The 20816-nt window shown below is 39.5% G+C and overlaps 1 protein-coding gene and 1 long non-coding RNA gene across 2 annotated transcripts in view; one reads left to right on the top strand and one right to left on the bottom strand.

The window, feature by feature from the left end:
* NGR-A25 (neuropeptide receptor A25) overlaps positions 1-20816 on the bottom strand; it is a 102155-nt gene that overhangs the window by 13789 nt on the left and 67550 nt on the right. The window lies entirely within an intron of this gene.
* LOC134200136 (uncharacterized) lies at positions 11465-11803 on the top strand. The gene is made up of 2 exons (XR_009974914.1): positions 11465-11528; positions 11674-11803. It is a non-coding gene; the product is annotated as an uncharacterized LOC134200136 (long non-coding RNA).

Genomic DNA, 20816 nt, shown 5'->3' with positions numbered 1-20816 from the left:
GTTGATCTTTAGTCCTATTTCCTCGCTAACTATAACCAGACGTCGCAGCAGCTCCTCCATTTCCTCTTCTGATGACGCCACTAATGTGGTATCATCAGCGTATCGTAAGTTCGAGATCTTTACGCCCCCAACTGTGACGCCACCATCCCACTCCTCTAGGGTTTTGCGCATTATGTATTCGCCATAGATGTTAAAAAGTATGGGCGAGACGATGCAACCCTGGCGCACTCCTTTCTCAAATCGGAACTCTCTTGATTGTGCTGGGCCGATCCGTACCGATCCCCGTCCCGACAGGTACAGGGCTCTCATCAGCTGAATCAGATGCATGGGAACGCCCATGTCCTTAAGCACGTACCATAGATGCTTCCAACTAACGCAGTCAAAGGCTTTTTGGTAGTCGACGAAGCATAGAACGGCCGGGATGTTATACTCATAGCACGTTTCTATGATAAGCCTTACGTTGAGTATCTGTTCGCGAGTACCCTTTCCCTTAACAAATCCTGCTTGTTCTTGTGGAATTTGCCAGTCTAGGAAGTGTCTAAGCCTTGAGTTAATGACATGCAGCAGTACTTTGCTAGTGTGTGATATCAGGGCAATCGTTCTATAGTTGTCACACCTCCTGGTAGTGCCTTTTTTGTGTAATGGCAGTATCGCAGAGTGAGTCCAATCCTTCGGCCATTCACAGCTTCGCCATATTGAGTTGCATAAGTCTACAAGTTTCGCAACTCCCTTCTCTCCTAGGCCCTTCAAAACTTCGGCGGTAATATTATCGATGCCGACTGCCTTATTTGGTTTCAATTTTCCAATAGCGGCAGTTACTTCTGTGTATAGAATATCCGGCTCCAGCTCCATGTTGTGTATGCATCCTTCCAGAGGATCAGAACCATCCATAGCGTGCTCAAGATGATACAAATCAGCGCAATATTCACTCCATCTCTCTGCAACTTTATCGATCTCCGTGATGATTTCCCCATCTCTATTCTCAATTGCCCACGACTGAGCGTTAAACTGTCGTGTTAATAGTCTTACTTTTTTAAAAAGATCCGCTGTTTGATATTTTTGCGCGTGTTGTTGTACTTCTGCACAAATACTCGTGAAGAAGCAGTTTTTGTCCTTCCTACAAAGTCTTTGGATGTCTTTGCACAAACTTCTGTACGTTGCCTTTTCGGCGGGTGTTGTAAGACCATTTGCTTTGAGTTTCCTTCTTTCATCAATGATGGTCCAAGTATCCTCACTGATCCAGCCTCTCTTTTTACCTTGTGGTTTCCGTCGCTGTTTGATACATTCAACAGTTTCGCTGATATGTCTTTTAAAGACCAGCCACTGCTGTTCAGTTGTGTGCTCCGCTACGTCTTCTGTCCCTAGAGTGGACTCTGTTATATGCTGGAAGTATTCTATCTCCCCGCTTGAAAGTCTTAATGGCTTTTTTGGTGGCTGTCTAGGTGATTTAAGACGGACGCGCACCTCCGCCATCAGCAGTTGATGGTCGCTACCGCAGTCTGCACCGGGTAGGGTCTTGGTGTTAATTATGCTCGATCTCCATCTTTGGTCAACAGTTATAAAATCTATTTGATTCCGGTACCGGTCACCTGGCGATTTCCATGTGTATAGTCGGCGTTTGTGATGCTGAAAAAATGTGTTGGTGATTGCGAGGCTGTTTCCGACGCAGAACTCCAGGAATCGTTCACCTCTATCGTTACGCGTTCCGAGTCCATAGTGCCCCACAGTTTTCCGCAGATGATCGTCTCTGCTAGTGTCGCCAATTTTCGCATTCCAGTCACCCTGCACGAAAAGCATTTCACGGCGTGGTAAAGCATTAATGCAGTCTTCCAGTGTTCCATAAAAACTGTCGATTTCTTCTTCTGAAGACTGAGCCGTTGGTGCATATACTTGGACAATATTTATAGGTAGCGGATTTCCTCTAAGTTTAATAGTCATAATACGATCACTGATAGCGTTGTATCCAAGGACCGCATATTTAAACGTCTGTGAAACTATGATGGCCACCCCGTTCTGGCTTTTACTTTCGTGACCTGAGAAGTAGAATGTATTTCCTTCCGCCATTGTGAAGTGTCCTGAGCCCTTGACATGTGTTTCTGACAGTCCAAGTATAGTCAACCGACGAGTGATCATCTCCTTTTCGACGATTTCCAGTTTTCCCTCCTGTACTAGACCTCTTACATTCCATGCTCCAATTCGGTGTGGATGTCGGGTCGGAAGCTTTCTCTTATGGTCATCAGTAGCATTTGCATTCGTCCGGGTCTGATGCCGAGCCCGTACGGTGCCTTCGGTAGCCAATTTCACACGCGATGACCCGGGTATCACCGAGCGCCGATTGTCAGTCGGATCATCCGACCTCGCATATTCATTTACTGTACTCATCATTTGAGGTCGGGACATTCTCTAGGGAGATAGTCGTAGTGGTTTCCCCTTGCCTTCTACGCCAGGTTTTTTTGAAGATTTTTAGTTCTTCTAGGCCCCTGTAGCCTCTCCAAAGTGAGTTTCCCCAGTTTGGGGGTCGGGTTATCAGAATCCGCCGCCCGAAACTCGGCGTTGTCAAGCTCGTTTTGCACCACCCGGAGGACACGTGCAGGGTATTGAAGGTATTTCCTGCGGGCGCGAGCGACTCCATCCTCCAAAGCATATTGAATATAGCTAATAATATTATCATTTTTAGAGCGAGATTTTTTAGTAATTCCGTTCTTCAAGGTTTTGAGGAGTTGTATTTGATAGGCAGTTATCTCGTTACTCCTCAGAAATTATCCAACCCAAAATCCATGAGCAATGATTAAGTAGCTATCTGTTATGCCGAATACTTGACCGCCATTATTGCCTTATTTAAAAAAATCTGTCAGAAAAAATAAAACCCGAAAAAAAATATTGTGTAATTACTGGTCAAGAACGTCTTATTGTGAGTATGTACTACAACCCTTTATTTAGATGAAGTTGTAGTGGCATCAGGCCCTATAAATACGCTAGTGGCTGGTCTGCTAATTAGTATACAAATTAAGCTCTAAGCAGGGTTATTGAAAATGAATAAGCAGATGAATTGCGGAAACTTGTTCGTTCATTGTTTCTTCGAAATTAATTTACAGAATAAACTTTCGACGGAATTTTGTACCGTCCTTGCGGTGGCCCAGAAATACTTTAGTCGTCATTAACTCCAAGCGTTAACGAAAAATATTTTGATGCTTTTGTAACAGACGCTAGTAGATAGATAGAGGAATAAAAGAGAAGGAAGTAAAGAGATAAAAGCGAAGGAAGAAAAGAGATAAAAGAAATTGTAAAATTAATGAAATCTATATTAACTAGAATGGGGGTGTACTTATACTGTTGAAGGTCACATTACACGAGGACAGGGCTTAGAACGCGTGCAGAAATAAGCTAAGGGTCTAAGTGTTTTTCTTTCTGTCCCTTTTTATATGATTTCATACGTGTGTGGAAATGTTGGGGTTATTACTTAGCAAACTTTTGCACAGAACTTTGGACTATCCATAACAGTTCCGAATCCAAAAACCGGTCAATACCGAAACAAAAGTGTCGGGTCATTCCTAATCGTATCACGTGACGTGACGTCACTGTATTTGTTAACAGATTTGTTGAAGTTACAACTGCCATACACAACGGTCGTCTTTAGTTCAAAAGTTTTGGTCTTTGGAGGTCTACAAAGGGAAGATTCTCCACCGAACGGATGAAATTGCTCGTTAGACGGACCGACATGGGTCAAATATTGTTGTTAGGAACTTGTACACACGTATCTTAAAAATGTCGTTAGCGAGATTCAGGCATCTGTCTACTATGTTGTTTTTTTTTATTGCTTAGATGGTTGGACGAGCTCACAGCCCACCTGGTGTTAAATGGTAACTGGAGCCCATAGACATGTACAACGTAAAGTCACAACGGCTGCCCCACCCTTCAAACCGAAACGCATTACTGCTTCACGGCAGAAATAGGCAGGGTGGTGGTACCTATCCGCGCGGACTCAGAAGAGCTCCTACCACCAGTAAAAGTTCTTCACTACAGTTCTTCTTCTTCGTCGCTTTCTTCATTACTGAAGGTCGTGTCCCTGAAACTTGACCGTGGCCTGTCTCGTGAGCTGTTTCCACCTCGTCCGATCCTCAGCTTCTCGACTGGCAGCCCAGTTAGGGCGGCTATTTGATCACATCAACGGCTGGGAGATCGGCCCAGGATAGTTCATCGACCCCATAAAAAAAGTCCACGATATTGACTATATACAACGTGAATAAAGGATAATTTGGTATTTCTTTTTTTTTTTTCATTTGTTTATATCAAACAATAAATTCGTGAACCTTTTCTTCTTCTTCGTGAAATGAAACTTTTTAATGAACCAAGTTTATCAGTAATAAGTTGGAACCCGATCGAACATAAATCGAACCACGTTGAATTTAATAATAAAAAAGTGTGTGTCCGCTCCGACGCACGACTGGAGTTTACTGGATATAAAAAATTAAACGAAACAATACGAGAAATAGTTCTATATTACGACAACACGATACACTACAGATTATTAACAAATTAACGAGACACAAAACAAACGACTAACAAATATATGAAAATACAATAATGAGAGAAACGCGCGATCAGTACGAGGCTTTGTGGCGGACTGCCGGCGCAGCAGCCCGGCGTCACCTGCGATAACGCATTTCGTGTGACATGCGCAATCAGGCGCATAACGCATTTCGTGTGACATGCTAGTACGATTTTGGTCCCCATAATTTTCATACCCCGGGCCTATATATGTAAATCGATTCTAAAGGAGTAAACTCCAATAATAAAAACAATAGATAAATACCGATCTCTTTTCTCAACAAAGTAATTATTGTGTTAACAAGAAAACTTGATACTTTCTCTCTGTACTTGTACCCTTGATTATCCTTGTAAAACTTTCTTTTCACAAACTATGAGAAACTTTTGCTTTATTAAAAACAAATAATTACAATGTAGACGAGCAGTTGAACTTTTCACCCGTCTTCTATTAAGCAAATTTTGTTAAGTATCATGTTTTGATATGATAAAGAAATGTTTTAAGATTTTGGATTATTTCGTTGTTTTTTACTGATTAGTGCATTCAATTTTTACTGGTGGTAGGACCTCTTGTGAGTCCGCACGGGTAGGTACCACCACCCTGCCTATTTCTGCCGTGAAGCATCAGTGCGTTTTAGTTTGAAGGGTGGGGCAGCCATTGTAACTATACTGAGACCTTAGAACTTATATCCCAAGGTTGGTGGCGGAATTTATGTTGTAGATGTCTATAGGCTCCGGTAACCATTTAATACCAGGTGGGCTGCGAGCTCGTTCCCACAATTAAGCAAGAAAAAATTGAATTCACAAAAATACATCAAAATTAATATAACGCCAGGCTTTTATAAAATAAACTCATTAAATAATAATAAAAGATCAAATAATAATAATAAAGTATAGAGTTAGCTGTTACCCGCGATTTCGCCAGCGGGTGAAGGAAAAGTGTCAGTCTAGTTTCCCGTGGGAATTACGTGTTTTTTCCTGATAAAGTGTACGCTATGCCACTTAAAAAAAAATCATGTAAATCCGTTACTTTATTTCGACATGAAAGAAGGAAAAACAAACACGCTTTCACATTTATAACATTAGTAAGTTTGGAAGTATAAATAATTAAAATAAAATAAAAAAGGAAAAATAAATTAACGAAAATAATAAAGTAATGTATGTACGGTCAGCAGTTTATCGAGAAACTTGTTGTTCAGGGTAGGGTCAACGGTAAAAGACCTCGTGGACGAAGCCCCATGCGCTGGACTGATCAAGTGGAAGACCTTGCCAACACCCCATTTAAAGAGTGCGTGCGCCAAACCTCAATTATGGAGAACAGCTGTCAAGGCTATAAATAAACCACCATGACCCATGACCACGGATTCCACATGACCAAGACTTCTCTGCCAAGAGTAACAGACTATGACGATAATGATGATGTAAATAATGTCTGTATTATTATTATTTTTTTATTGCTTAGATGGGTGGACGAGCTCACAGTCCATCTGGTGTTAAGTGGTGGTAAGGAGCCCATAGACATCCACAGCGTAAATGCACCACCCACCTTGAAATATAAGTTCTAAGGTCTCAAGTATAGTTAGAACGGCTGCCCCACCCTTCAAACCGAAACGCATTACTGCTTCACGGCAGAAATAGGCAGGGTGGTGGTACCCACCCGCGCTGACTCACAAGAGGTCTTACCACCAGTAACATTATATTCGATTTCCAACTTTAAAGCAACGCAGATATGCAGAAGCAAAAGCTAAGAACAGAAAACAGATATAACACACCAATTTCATTGTACGAGAAAAAAATAGGAAATTTTAATAAGCAAATTTTTCTAACATAAAATTTTGTAAAACAGTTGTATCTGTCCCTTTGTACTGAAAGGCAGCTCAGGAATTTTCAATTATGCTAGCCGGTATTTTCCGAGCCTAGTAGGAGTATTACGTGAAAACAGCCAATAGCTTTTTATAATCGGTTATTGAAAGGGCACAACCCTTTAAGAGTTTGGCAATATTTGACTACTAAAATATGCAATTAAATAGATATGATATTTTAACAGGTAAGTACCACGGTCCTGCCTATTTCTGCCGTGAACCGTGAAGCAGTAATGGTGGGTCGCGTTTCCGATACGGCGGTAGATTCTGCGAAGCACTGCTCTTGCAGTGTGCAGTGGGCCAGTGTTAGGAACACTCCCGGTTTGAGTGAATTATTTATTTTATTTATTTATTTCAGACAACAACAACAAATCCATACGTGTACATGGTATCATTGAAACGTAAGATTACCAAAACCAATCAAATAAAAAAGATACATTTATTTATTTATTTAATCAACAATGTTTCAACAGCATTTAACTAGACACAGGGTACAGAGGATGTTTTCCCAAACATGAGCCAATTAAAGAAACACATTATGTTTCCAAAAAATGATAACATAATTAATGAACACAGGTAGTCCAACTAAGGTAAAGGTAAGGCAGTTAAATAGGTAGATGAATTTTGTCGAACGATAACTTGCAGAATAAGTTTGAATCTGATTGTGTTGTGTCGATGTGTGTGAGTGTAATAAAGTGGTTGGTTTACATGGACGCTCGAATTGATTATGAACGTTGATTGTTAATTGTAGAACACCCAAAATACTTTAAAGATTATTATTGTTCTATTTAAAATAATTATCAGTTGAATAAAATTAAAATATTCCATTCAACTGATTGAATCGTATTGAGCCCCGCGAGCTCACTACTACTAGTTCGGTGAATCTAGAATAACCCCTCGAGGTTATTTTATTTATTTATTTATTTATGTACACACAGAAAAAAGACATAGTACAGAGTAATAGGAAAATTACAAAGGCACTGCTTATTTCTTTAAGAAATCTCTTCCAGCAGACCTGCGAGAGGATAATGAGAATAATAATAAAAAGTGATGAGTGTGTGTAGAACAAATAACACATAACTAAAATAACAAATACAACATGAGAATTATAGTAATGCACATACACATACCAAATATTATAAGTAACACAGTAACACTCGTATATACGAAGAGTATAGAACCATGATCCATGAACCATGAGGTTACTAGAATAGGTAGGAAAAAAAGTGTTTGGTTTGAAGGGTGGAGCGGGCGTTATACAATAAATACAACCGAGACTTCGAACACATGACTAAAGGTGGGCCGTCGCCTACCGTATTTACATTTTTGATACGGGCTCTGGTAACCACTTAACACCAGATGGGCCTTAAGATCGTTCACCTAAACGCCAAACATCCAAAGACCACAAAAAAAATATTCACGAAGGTAATAATAGCTGTCTAATACCTGATATGGATATTCAATACATCCGGTGATCGTAATCAATTTGTGCACACATGTCTGGTTGCTGTCTGCGTGTTAAACTTGTTTTGAAAATACAATAATAGAATAGAATTCATTAAGGGGAGAGATATGTATATGCGTTCACCCATGCGTCCTCTCAGTTGATATAACCGAATATTTATACTCAACCCTCATCTACTTTGTGTCATTCACAAAATATATTTAGCTAGAAAGCGTTGGGTTCGATTAGGTTAGCAAACATTATTGTTAATTAAAATTGGCTGGTGTAATAGATATAGTTGATTGTTTAAGTTAACTCTCTTTTTTTTCCTACCTAAGCTGATAGCCTTGAGAGGATATGTCAGCGTAACCGGGCGAGTAGGTGAGCTCACAGAGCTCAAACCTGACGTTGTTGCTAACACGAACCCTAGCAAGAGCCGTGCTTCGCAGAATCTACCACCGGATCGGAAACGCGACCCACTGAGAAGAACCGGCGAGAAACTCATTTGGCTGTGTCTGTGGGATAATTTACTCACCGAGCCTTTCGTCGCAAGCGACGGCTTCGACGAGAACAATGACCGGTGCTTGAGGTACCTAAAAGCACCGTTAGTGGATCAGGAGGATTCTAAATGCCGTGGTTAATAGCCCAAGAGCCCGCGACAGCCAGACCTTCCTTATTTTATAAAAGCTGAAAGTTTCTCTGTGTATGTCTCCAACACAGGTAAGAACGACCCCCGATTATAGAGTTTCGATTGTGGTTACTTGGGCAGGTAACAGGCAGTAAAGGTATATAAAATAGTACCTTAAATTCGTTAAAGTATAAAGGTTTTTTTTTTAATATTTACTCCAGAATATCTTTAGAAATCATGATATCCGTTGCCGGACACTTTTTCCAGTTGTTACCCCCTGCCAGACACCCCTAAACTTTAATAAATTTTAATTTTTTTATTTTTTTTTTTTTTTTATTGCCTTTGTAGGCAGACGGGCATGCGGCCCACCTGATGGTGAGTGGTTACCGTCGCCCATGGACTTCAGCAATGCCAGGGGCAGAGCCAAGCCGCTGCCTACCGCTTAATACTCTCCATAAGCCTCGTTTGAAGAAGGACATGTCATAGCGCTCGGGAAACACCGTGGAGGGGAGCTCATTCCATAGCCGGATGGTACGTGGCAAAAAAGATCTCTGGAAACGCACTGTGGATGACCGCAGTGGCTCCAGGTAGTATGGATGAACTCTACTCCGGTGGCGGGCGGTGCGATGGTAAAAACGAGATGCTGGTATCATCTCGAACAATTCCTCAGAGCACTCCCCATGGAACATACGGTACAAAATACAGAGGGAACCGAAGTCCCTCCGCAGACCCAGAGGCTCCAAACGATCCGAGAGAATGGGATTATCGACAATCCGAACGGCCCTCCTCTGTATGGAGTCAAATGGAAGAAGCTGGTATTTGGGAGCCCCGGCCCAGAGATGGGAGCAGTACTCCACGCGAGGCCGGACTTGTGCTTTATAAAGCAAAAGTCTTTGTCCAGGCGTGAAGTACCGCTTCGCTCTGTTGAGGACTCCCAGCATTTTGGACGCCAACTTGGCTTTGCCTTCCAAATGACTCCGAAACTGGACATCGCTCGAAATGTCGACCCCAAGTATCCCGATACTCTCGGAAGGTTGCAGGGATACTCCTTGGAATTGCGGCGCCATGACAAAGGGGTCCTTCTTCGCAGTGAACGCGCAAACCTGTGTCTTCAACGGGTTGAATTGAACTAAGTTCGATTCACCCCATTTGGAGACTCGCCCCAGAGAGTTCTCCACTTCAGACACAAGTTTTGATCGTCTCTCTTGCACCACGCTCCGAGAGAGACTCTGATGGCCGATATATCGCGCATCCCCCGTGCTATCATCTGCATAGCAATGCATGCCATCAATAGACAGCATGTCATTGATATACAGGATGAAAAGCGTGGGGGAGAGCACCGAACCTTGTGGAACGCCAGCGTTAATGGTCATGGTATCAGAACAGTCACCGTCTACAACGACCGTGATGCTCCGCCCATCCAAAAAGCTAGCGATCCACTTGCGATCCACTGTCGAAGGCCTTCGCGATATCAAGGCTCACAGCAAGAGCCTCGCCCTTGCTCTCCAAGGCTTCAGCCCACCTGTGAGTAAGGTATACAAGAAGATCGCCAGCTGAGCGACCGTGACGGAAACCGTACTGTCGGTCACTGATCAGCTGGCGATCTTCAAGATACTTCAGGAGTTGTGTATTTATAATTCGCTCCATCACCTTGGAAAGCAAGGAAGTTATCGCGATAGGCCTGTAGCTCGATGGGTCCGACCGGTCACCCTTCTAATTATACTTTCGTTATACTATAAAAGCTAAATTTTATATATTTTATTTTATTTATTTATTTATTTATTTATGTACACACAGAAAACAAGACACAGTACAGAGTAATAGGAAAATTATGTACAAAGGCACTGCTTATTTCTTTGAGAAATCTCTTCCAGCAGACCTGCGAGAGGATAATGAGAATAATAATAAAAAGTGATAAGTGTGTGTAGAACACATAACTAAAATAACAAATACAACATGAGAATTATAGCACATACACATAGCAAATATTATAAGTAACACAGTAACACTCGTATATGCGAAGAGTATAGAACCATGATCATTCGGTTGATGATAGATAAAATTGTTTGACCTTGTATTTAAAAACGCAAACAGACTTGCAAACTCGGATGTCAGCCGGCAACGAATTCCACAGTCTGACCGCGTGCACAGTAAAGGAGTGAGAATAGAAATTGGTTTTGTGGGAAGGGAATAACAAAACAGAACGTTGGTTGGACCTGCAGGGAGCATCAGGAGAACGAATGAAAGAGAATCGCTCACGTAAATATAAGGGAGAAGTGGGCTTATGTAGGATATTGAATAGGAGACATAATATTCGAGTATTCCTACGAAGGCGTATAGGGAGCCATTTAAGTTCTTTGCGAAAATGAGAAACATGATCGAATTTTCTGAGATTGTATATAAAACGGATACATAGATTTTGCATCCTCTCAAGCTTGTTTGAGAGCTCCTCAGTGGCATCCAAGTAGCAGGCATCGGCGTAATCAATTATGGGTAGAATGAGAGCTTGGATGAGAGATATTTTTGTATGCTGAGGTAAGAAGCCCTGCAGACATCTCAACGAGTGCAAGGCAAAGTGCACCTTCCTACTAATCTCAGCAACGTGAGAACTCCACGAAAGATGTCGATCTACAATAACACCCAGGTTTTTAACTGAATCGGTTAGAGTTATTTGAGTCCCATCCAAATAAATTGGGGGGAGTATAGGATCGCTGAGTCTACTGCGCAATTGTTTACCCCCTATAATGATAGCCTGTGATTTTCCCGGATTAATGTGCAGACCGTAGGCTTTTGCCCATTCACTGATAGACTTCAGATCACTGTTCATCGCAGCAATAGCCGATTCAACTTCAGGCTCCGAGAAGTGGCGATATAGCTGGAGATCGTCTGCGTAGAGGTGGAATTTAGAAGATATAAGCCTAGTGACAGAGTTTATAAACACAGAAAACAGAAGAGGAGAAAGAACACCACCTTGGGGAACGCTCGCACTGACGTTCTGCCAATCCGAGAAAGTCTCGTCAAGACGGACACATTGCGAGCGCCCCCGAAGGTAACTATCAAACCAGTTAATAGCAGATGAGGAGATATTGTTTGATTTGAGTATTTCGAGCAGAACATCGAAGTCAACAGAGTTAAAAGCGCTGCTGAAATCTAACAACACTAATAAAGTTAGTTGTTTGTTTTCCATGGCCCAGCGAATGTCATCGGTCACTTTTAGAAGAGCTGTAACCGTGCTGTGGCCCTTGCGAAAACCAGATTGGAAGGAGCTAAGAAGATTGTGGGAGAGGAGAAAAGACGACAGCTGACGGTGGACAATGTGCTCAAGGACTTTGGAAAGAAAAGGAAGTATAGATATAGGCCGGAACTGAGATGGCAAAATAGGATTGGGGCTTTTTGGGATAGGAACAATATTACTTAGGGACTTATAAAAATATGTTACCCCAATAGCCGGACAGTTTTAATGGTTCTTACATCTTGCCAGACACATTGACAGCCCGCTGTAGGTGCGAGCGCGAGGTAGCAACTGTTCAAGCGGGTGTGAGCGAGATAGAGTGCTTAGTCTATTGTGATCTTTTAAGATATCCAATAAAAAAATTATTTTATTACGTTCATAGCAATATTATAGAAAATAAAAAATTTTATTTTAATATTATAAAGTACAAACAAAATATTATATGTCAAAGAAAAATATTTAATCGTTCTTATAATTTTCTTATAATATATATAACGTCAAAATTTCGCAATTTCTTTCGGTCAAAAGCTTCGTTTACATTAGAGACTGTATAGGAGTCGATGAATAATTGAAGTCGAGCAGCATCAATATCAATTACATTACGGACATTGTAAGCATTGCATATAGACCTCTATTATAGATGTTTTGTTGTTGATCTAAATTTTCAATTGATTCGCTGTTACGGAAATTTTTGAAAGCTTCCTGGTACTCTGGATATTTTTTAAATGTTTTGTATGGTTTTAATTTTCCTTTCCTGAAGAACGCAGGATAAATCCTTTTTTTTTATGATTGAAAGATTACTGGTGGCCCGGAGGCCTTTCCAGCTTCACCAGGACAGTTGTTGAGTGAGTTCCACCTGATGTGTTTACAATTTAGGTCGCCCGCCAGAATGACAGAGCTTCCCATGCCGAGTAGCGCCTCGATATCACTGCTTAGAACGGATAAATCCTATAAACGACAGCTGATGTGCAGTAAAAGATCACAATAGACTAAGCACTCTATCTCGCTCACACCCGCTTGAACAGTTGCTACCTCGCGCTCGCACCTACAGCGGGCTCTCAATGTGTCTGGCAAGATGTAAGAACCATTAAAACTGTCCGGCTATTGGGGTAACATATTTTTATAAGTCCCTAAGTAACATATATAAAATTTAGCTTTTATAGTATAACGAAAGTATAATTAAAATTTATTAAAGTTTAGGGGTGTCTGGCAGGGGGTAACAACTGGAAAAAGTGTCCGGCAACGGATTTCATGATTTCTAAAGATATTCTGGAGTAAATATTAAAAAAAAAACCTTTATACTTTAACGAATTTAAGGTACTATTTTATATACCTTTACTGCCTGTTACCTGCCCAAGTAACCACAATCGAAACTCTATAATCGGGGGTCGTTCTTACCTGTGTTGGAGACATACACAGAGAAACTTTCAGCTTTTATAAAATAACGAAGGTCTGGCTGTCGCGGGCTCTTGCTCTATAACTATCAATTATTGTAATTAATTTTCTTTAGTAGAGCAAATAAATTGTTTTCACTATCGATGAAATTATCTTAATTTAAATTAAATTTTGTCTTTGAGCAATCAGTAGAACTCGACATGGGATCGTCCATTGACACCAAATATACGCTGTGTCGATACACACGAATTACTAAATGTGTTGTTATCATTTTAATTATTTTACGTTGTACTAAATTTACATTCGAATTGTTTTCGTGGCCACCACATGGGTTAATCTGTGTGCTCAGTGCGAGTATTTTAACGTTCTCGATAGCGTAAAAGTTAACTCAAATTTGTTGCGCTATTGTATATAGACGTTAAAAAACTCGCACTAAGCACACAGTGGGCCTGTCGGTTATTTAAGATGTCGAAAATAATAAGCACGAAATAAAATCTTAAAAATAATTTTAATTTCAATGACAAAATATTACCTTTCTACATTACCTCTACCACCTTCAAATATTACCAAAGTATTCCGTATTTATTTACTATGAACCGTGTCGTAATTTTACTTTTGCTTTAAATTTTAGGCAAATATTACAAGTATGTGAACATACTTACTTGAAATGGGAGATCCACTTGAATTTAATATTATATCTTCGACTTTTGTCGCAGTAGTGAGACGAAATATGTTATTCCAGTTATGAGACCTATCTCTTATGTAATTAAGTCTAATATTTCATATTACTCGCCGTAAATAAATAAAGCTTTGAATTTTTTTCTGCATAAATAACTAAACCTAAATTTAAAGTAAACAATAGCAGACGAGTTCCACCAGTACAGAATTTTGTAACCAAAACCGATAATGCCGGAAGTTCAGGTCAATATTGATGTTTGAAGCTTCTAGTTAGCGTTTCATTGAATATCGGGAAAATAATTTACCGACTATACGACCGTCGCTTTATTTCTGTTATGAAAAACAATTGGGCTTTCAGTATACTTGAATCCAATAGTAAAATACTTGCGTTTTTCACAGATGTTTTTGTTTTTAGTCGTAAACAAGAAATAGGCGTCGTAAATAACAAGTAATTGATAGTTATGGACAGAGCCTAACAAATTGCCCCGAACTTATTATTAGGTTTTTTACGTAATATCTACAAGAGAGCCTATTTCCTTTTTGACATGATTCACGTTTGTACTTTTTTTTGCGAGGAGGGTTTTACTGGTGTCCTGGAGGCCTTTCCAGTTTCACCAGGACAGGTGGACCAGCATAAGGCAGGAGGGTTGGGATTTGATAACAACTAGCTGCCTGAGCGCTTCCGATGGAGACTTTATAGCTCAGAGCAGCTTTTTTTAAATTTTTTATTGCTTAGATGGGTGGGCGAGCTCACAGCCCACCTAGTGTTAAGTGGTTACTGGAGCCCATAGACATCTACGACTAAATGCGCCACCCACCTTGGGATATAAGTTCTAAGGTCTCAAGTATAGTTACAACGGCTGCCCCACCCTTCAAACTGAAACGCATTACTGCTTCACGGCAGAATAGGCGGGGTGGTGGTACCTACCCGTGCTACCACCAGTAGCATTTGATAACAACTAGCTGCCTGAGCGCTTCCGAGGGAGACCTTACAGCTCAAGGCAGCTGCTTTATAGATTCATCTCCGAAGATCCGGTGAGAAAATCAGCTAGCTGATGTTAAGGTTGCACTAACCGCGTGTAACTCCTCCTTGCATCGTGTTCTTTAGTGCCTGACCTTTACGGAGCACTTTTGTTTGGACTCTGGGCCTTCAATTATTTATGTCCCCTGCGCAGTGCATAGTGACACTGATATTGGAGTCTAATGCCGTTTTAATTTAATCAGACCAGCGTATGGGACTACGCCCGCTTGGCCTTTTTCCTTCCACTTTGTCGGTAATGAGTAGTTTTTCGAGATTGTCATTTTATATGTCTTTGTATGTATGTATTTGTAAATATATTTCTAAATGTATAGATGTAAGGAATTTGTGTATGTATATGTATGTATGTGTGTATGTATATGTATGTGTATGTGTATGTGTATTTATATTGCATTTATTTATATTTATATTCAATTGATTGGTACACCGCGTGTAATTACTTTCCAAACGATTATTTTCCACCTGATGGTTTTCTGGAAGAGATAGATCACTCTTAGCGATAAGACCGCCAATTGTTCTTTTTTTTTTTTTGTATTTAATGTTTCGCATTGTTTCTTTTGTTGGTGTACAATAAAGAATGCTCTCTCTCTCTCTTTATATCATTTTATTCAAATTACTTGACGGTATGTTCTATTGTCGAGAGTCAGACAACTGTGACAGCGGGATTTTAAGAAATTTCTACAATGTATAGTTTCTGTTTGTAATACTCCAATATATTCGGGAAATTAAAAGTAAGCTCAATGCTTTTAGTTGTTGTTTATTAGTATCTCATTGTCATTACATTTTGAAGATTTTCCCCAAACATTTCTTATTATAATTAAATTACCGTCGTTGTGTATTGTAGGTTTAATAATTTATAAATTCGAGTCTTCAATTTTTGACGAGAGTCCTTGAGTTAGTCTCTTTTGAATTATTTACATTAGAAATATTTTGTGATGAAATTATTAAAAGGCAAAAGTACTTAAATTCAATCAAAAATATTAAAATAAACATAAATAAAGTATTGTGTTTTCGTCATTATAAGACGTCGTCGCCATCTTGAACTTATTATTGTTTATTTTTTTATTGCGTAGACTCTCGGCTCAACTGGTGTTAAGTGGTCACTAGAGACCACAGACATCACCACGTGAACACCTCTATCCTACTGGTTACAAGAGGTAGTCTTAATTGTACAGCATTATGGCTGTCCCGTCCTTTAAGCCATGACGACCGCTTTTTATTATTATTAAATATTTATTTCAGTAAAGAGACTATACATTTTATTAGTATCTTATATCTTTAAGCGAGCAATTCTTGTATATAAATAATCTGAATCTCGGAAACGGCTCCAACGATTTTCATAAAATTTAGTATACAGGGGATTACGGGGGCGATAAATCGATCTAGCTACGATTTATTTTCAGAAAATGTTGTTTTATTCGTGTTTTCAATAATCAACTTTATCGATAATTTTGATTTTTTCTTTAAATAACCAGTTCATATTTTATTATTATTCTGTCGGTAAGATTGAAAAATATTATTTATATTTCATCATTTTATCAATATATAATTCGTATTTAAATATAATTTCTAAAAAACACAATTTATTACAAAAAAAATTTAGGTCATCCAGGTACTTACTTATAATCTATGTTAGTAACTTAAAAACCTCACACATTACTGACTGACTATTGAGTCTTTCCCAAATGTAAATATCCCTAATATTAATCTACCTGCGGGTAGATGAAAAAGGAATAAAAACTGAACTATAACTTCAGGCGACTTTTACTATCGCTGTCCATTTCACCTATCCCCTATTTATACATGGAATGACAGCAATGCCACAGAGCTATATTTAAAACTAGCGACCCGCCCTCGCTTCGCTTCGGAAACATTAAATTTTATTATTGATAGGCGAGTCCCGCCATGATGCGCGCAATACGACAATAACTGCGGGTGACGCCGCGGGGCGATGCTAGTCTAAAAAAAGTAGCCTGAGTTACTCCTGATATCATCAGCTACCTATTAGTGAAAATCTCATCAAAATCGGTCCAGCCGTTCCAGAGATTAGCCGGAACAAACAAACAGACAGACAAAAATTGTAAAAAATGTTATTTTGGTGTATGTACCGTATACCTATATATATTCATATGCATGTAGTAAAAAGCGGTTATTTCAATACTACAAACAGACACTCTAATTTCATTTATATGTATATGTCGTGGTTAACGACTTTTAGTAATATTAAGACGTTGTTTTGACTATTATTTTAAATGATGAAATGTTGTTTTGATAAATATCACAAAATATAGGGTAGACTCCGTAACGCCACAGTATAAAATGGCTGTACGTGGACAGAGTCGTGGCATTCCGTGTCAGACAGTCATTCAGTCCGTATCAGACGGTCCGTCCGTCTCACTCGGTGAGTCTCTGGCAGTCAGTCAGTCGGTCTGTCGGTATGTGGAACGAAACTGTCGGTTTACCCTGTCATTGTGAAAGTTGTGTGTGTTGAGTTTCAATAATTACTATTTAAAAGGGTTTATTGACTTTTTATAAACTGAGTTCAACCAAATACGAGTGATGACGGAAACTACCGCTTAGCCATCCCTAGCGTGCGCCGACATATAGATTAGATACTATAAAATTTAATCGCAGGGAACAGTATTAAATTAAAAGTTTTCACCGTGAATCTCCATTTCTGAACAAGCGCTACTTCGAAATCACAATCGTACGGCTAATTAAACGTAAACTTCTGACATTTATTGGGTCCGTGAGAAAATAGATTGCTTCCGAATTGTTCTGGCGTGTGCGGTATATTTTACTTGTATTCTAAACTGCGGTCTCTACGTTGCATTTATTTACAGTGCTTAAGGCGATTGAGTGGGGGTTCTGCGGTAGACATTTTGTTGCACTCAATGTCTAAAAAAGTTGACTGCCTCACCAATGTAAAGTTATCAGCAAAGTCCAGGAAAATCACCACGTAAATGAGATCTTGAGGTTGATGTCTCAATTGTCTTGTATGCCAAATTTCTAGCAGAACTAGTCAGGACGGTAATAACTACCCGCGCGCGCTTGTGAATACGCCCTACCATACCAAAAATATCCACTAATTATTCAATACAGCTCAGCGATTCGGAAAGATGTCATTTCAAAAGTCAAACAGCTAATGTAATTTATGTAGATTGCTTCGTTAACAGTCCTATTGACTCTTTGTCTTAATTTTTAAAATGTTGAACTCAATATTGGTACATATTAGTGACAAACTTGGTTCGTATTTTTCGTTGGATATTTGGCGCTACTGCTTGACCTCCCCGGTCAGAGACCTAGAGGTAGACCCAAGATAAGGTGGAAGGATGTAGTGCTGTAGGGTAAAAGAGAATGCAATATTGCTGACGAGGATGTCGAAGACAGAGCGAAGTGGAGGAGTAAAGTGATGAAAGCTGACCCCACCACCATGTGGGTAAATAGCTGGGAAGAGAGAGAGAGAGACCGAGAGAGAGAGATGGTTCGTATGCACGTGCAACCTACCGTTACCGTCTACCACGTAAAATGCTACTATCAACAATCTGAAAAAGTCGCTTGTAAAGTTACAAATAATGTTCTCAATTTATCGATATTAGACAAAGTCTATAATATCCATGATTTCAATTATCTTGTTTCGGATTTTTAAGAAATGTGTGAGTTTGAAAATTTTCCTAGTAAGATCATCTAAACATTGGGTCCGTCAGTAATTTGAGATTATAACAGAGGACTACAGTACATTAAGAGCTTTATTTCAGTAGAGCGGTGGTGCGATCGTCGAAAATAGGTGACGGCATTCCCACAACACTTCCCACGATGATTATATGATACGAAACAGAGAGAACAGAAAAATATCCTTCTAATTAAAAAGCACTGTATTTATTTTACTAATTAATAAATAGATCCATTTTTTTCTAATTAAACGCGTGTTATCATTTATTAACTAGTAACATGAAAAATTTAGTTATCATTTTTCCAATAGATTTCAATGGAATATATTCGACCATCGTGGAACTAAGCGAGCACTATAAAAGATTTCTCAATAACTGTAAACCATAAAATATCACAGGGTTTTATGCCGGATCTTTTCGGTGGCTCGCAAATCGGATCTGGTGGTAGATTGATCGAAATATTGCTATTTCAGCAATAATATAATACTCGTATAGCTCGCTCACCACTCAGGGTGAACCCAGAATAGATCCTCGAGATTACATGTCGCACATTTAGAATTATAGAGACCCAACTCAAAATATGTGTTTTTTGGAAAACATCGAATATACTTTTCAAGCCGAAAAGACGTAGAGGAGGGGGACGGAGTGAAAGAGACCGATAGATAAGTTTGTCCCTTTATTAGCTACTTTTGGTCATTTGATTATTAAGAGTCGCTTAAAAAGGTCGTTCTAGGTCAATTTTTGAATTAAATTCGAAATCCAGAAATTTCGAAATATATCGTTATAATTCTAAAGGTGTGTGTGATGTTAGGTATATTATCATGCAAATCATTGCTGTTTAGATTTACAAATTATAGCTTTTTGTTATCGAATTTAGGAAATAATAAATAATGGAACTTTTAAGAGAGTTTGTCGGCTTAATTGTTCACAAATAACACTTATTAACGCTGAGTTTCGATTCATTAAAATTCTTGATAAATTCAGAAAGTTAAAAACAATAAAGCGCCTATTCGATTAAATACCGAGCTTTTGAAACAATTTAGAGACTGTTATGATTTAAACGGATAATTTATTTGTCTACGCTAAATTAAATATCGGTTCATTTCAAGTTTCTGTATTTAAGTCCAGCAACCGCTGCGACCGGCGGAAGTTCTGGTACAGATTTCTAAAGTGAATCTATATATCTATTTATATAAATGAATTGCTGTTCGTTAGTCTCGCTAAAACTCGAGAACGGCTGGACCGATTTGGCTAATTTTGGTCTTGAATTATTTGTGGAAGTCCAGAGAAGGTTTGAAAGGTAGATAAATATGAAAATGCTCGAAATTAAATAAAAATAACAATTTTGTTTTTCCTTTGATGTGTCCCCCGTCGGGCGGATTTCTTTTGGTTGGTTTAAGTTTATTTTATACAAAAGCTTAGGTCTTTTATTTATCAATTGAGGCACTACGAAGTCTGCCGAAGTCAGCTAGTATCTAATATTTATGTTTGACTTATGAAGTTTAATTTTCCAAAGTTTGAGATTGTTTTTTTTTATTTTTGCCCTTGTAGACAGACGAGCATACGGCCCACCTGATGGTGAGTGGTTACCGTCGCCCGTGGACTTCAGCAATGCCAGGGGCAGAGCCAAACCGCTGCCTACCGTTGAGTACTCTCCACAAGCCTGGTTCGAAGAAGGACAAGTCATGTTTTCTTTAAGATTCAGTAAGATTGTGTCTGGAAACGATTTAAGATTCCGTAATGTAGATTTTCGCTTCAATTAAGACTGTATATAGTTTTACGGCCTGGCCACGGGGATCGGCGGTGCGAACGACGAAGCGGTGGATGAGGCGACCATTCGCGCAGCACCGTCTGCAGGCCACGGGGAGTCCCGTTCGCCGCCGCGACTAGTAAGGAAGTCCGACAGCGAAATGTCTATATCGAAATTATCTTGATATTGCTTACAAATTAATAGTTTTTTTGGTTCAGGACCTATTATTTGGAAAAGATTGTGGAGTACATGATTTGAATAGGAATCGGAGTATAGATGGAGAATTCCACAAGAAGTACGAGAAATACTTTGGGTGGCTAGACTTCCAAATAGCTGGTCTTATTCTGAGCTTATTTCAGCTATATTTTTTTTTATTGCTTAGATGGGTGGACGAGCTCACAGCCCACCTTGTGTTAAGTGGTTACTGGAGCCCATAGACATCCACAACGTAAATGCGCTACCCACCTTGAGATACAAGTTCTAAGGTCTCAAGTATAGTTACAATGGCTGCCCCACCCTTCAAACCGAAACGCATTACTACTTCACGGCAAAAATAGGCAGGGTGGTGGTAC

The sequence above is a fragment of the Bombyx mori genome, chromosome 14, assembly GCF_030269925.1.
Source record: "Bombyx mori chromosome 14, ASM3026992v2".
NCBI lineage: Eukaryota > Metazoa > Arthropoda > Insecta > Lepidoptera > Bombycidae > Bombyx > Bombyx mori.
The sequence above is the reverse complement of the archived record's forward strand: the minus strand, read 5'-3'. Positions and strand labels throughout refer to the sequence as shown.